Raw genomic sequence first — 1,849 nt, forward strand, 5'->3', positions numbered from 1 at the left:
AGCGGCGTCGCATCCCGACTACGGGCCGCTGCTCTGTGGAGCTTTGACTCCTTCCAGCCCACGGGTTGGCTTTTCACATCCCCCCTCGCTTCTGGGGGCCTGGAGCCATCGCGCGTCCCAGACCAAGCAGCCCCGCTCCCGGCCTCGTGCCAGCTGGGCCAGGCACCAGCTCTGGCCACCAGCCCCGGCTGGGCTGGGAGCAGCTGGGGACGGCGGAGCCGGCTCTGCCGCGCCTGCTCACGGCTCCTCCGCTTTCCGCAGCCCGTCGGGGATGATAAGGACGGGGAAGCAAAGTTGGTAAAATACAAACTTTCATTGAAAATATTCCTCAGCGTGACGCGTATCAGCAGCAGCACAGTGAATAAATCCATTTTAATGGAATTATCCATTTCAGTTCCCAACTTAATTGAGCTTTGCCCTGTAACTTAGCACAAGGGTGCCTCTCTTAATTAACCCCATGCAGGCTGCCGAGTGCTTTACCACCACTCACACACGCATCCAAAGGTTACTTCGAGAGCCGGTACCTACGCGACATGATTTATCAGGGTTTGAGAGCTCAGCTGTCACTGGGAGAAACATCCCCGTTTGTGTTCAGCGGCGCTGGATACGAAATCGTGCAGTTGCAGAGCGCGAGGAGGAGCTGCGGAGTCCGGCGGCGGTGGTTTGTGGGATGGAATTGTCAAGTGCTGTTACCGCCGAGGTGTGTTACGAGCAGAGCCCTCGACAGCCAGAGCCTCACCCGGCGGAGAGGCGCTGCGGCTCCGGCCGCCCGTGCGTGCCTCACGCTCAAGGTAACGTGTCGGGATCGAAATCTCAGAGTCAACCTCTCAGAAGCTCTCACCCTGCCACGAGAGCTGGGGAGACCACACACGTGCTGCTCCTCAGATGGAAAAGTTGCTCAAGCTGACAAGTTTCCTCCTCAAAGACGGTATCTTGCACTCTCGGGGGCCAGCTAAGCCCAAGGAAGCCTGTCCAGCTACTTAATAAGTCATTGAGGATGTGTAGTTTAATTAACTTACCCAAAATTCCCCCTTTCTCTTTCCCATTTCTACTATTAATATTTTTCTCTATCTGATAATGCAGCATAGCTAATTCTTTCTGGCTTTATAATGAACGATGCTGTGATGAAAAAAGGTTAGCGGTGCTTCAGGCAGCTTTTAATTATCCAGCTGAGCAGGTAAAAGCACTTTATTCCTGCTTTCTCCCCCACACACACCTTGGCTTGGCAATTAGCAGGGGGGCTCCTTCGCTTCCCAGTGGCGGGAGCCGGGGTGCTCGCAGCCGCCCGCCCCTCCCTGCCGCCGCCGAATGTGGCTCTCGGTGAGGAAGAGGAGGGACAGGCTGCCATCTTCCACAGCACAGACGAGCAGGAGGGAGGCAAAGGAAACTTCTTGCCCCCCCCAACAAGCGAGGGCACAGCCGAGGGCCGCTGGCTGCGTGGGGCAACGCGTACTCGTGCCGCCAAGGCCAGCGCACGCGGCGGCTGGTGCAGCCAATAAATCGAGTATTTACAAGGCTGCATATACACAACAGCGCTCCCGTAAATCAGAAGCAACTCAGAGCAAAACTTTTTTTGGGTGCCAATAAATCACTATTTTTACAAAATAAATTAGGTGCCTGGAACGCTCATAGATCAGCAGGGCAGGTAAATCAGCTCGGCGCGAGCAGCCGCGAGAGGGAGGGAGGCGCGGGGGAAGACGCCCGAGCCCCACGCCACGCGCTGCACGAGGGGCTGTTGCGAGGGGGGTCCCTGCCCTGGGGTCCCCAAGCCCGGCAGCCGAGCCCCTGCCCGGCCACCTGGGGAAACTGAGGCCCGGGCAGGCGGGGAGCGCAGCCCTGTCTCTTATAC

This window comes from Athene cunicularia, assembly GCF_003259725.1.
Source record: "Athene cunicularia isolate RWA chromosome 24 unlocalized genomic scaffold, athCun1 chr24_part2, whole genome shotgun sequence".
NCBI lineage: Eukaryota > Metazoa > Chordata > Aves > Strigiformes > Strigidae > Athene > Athene cunicularia.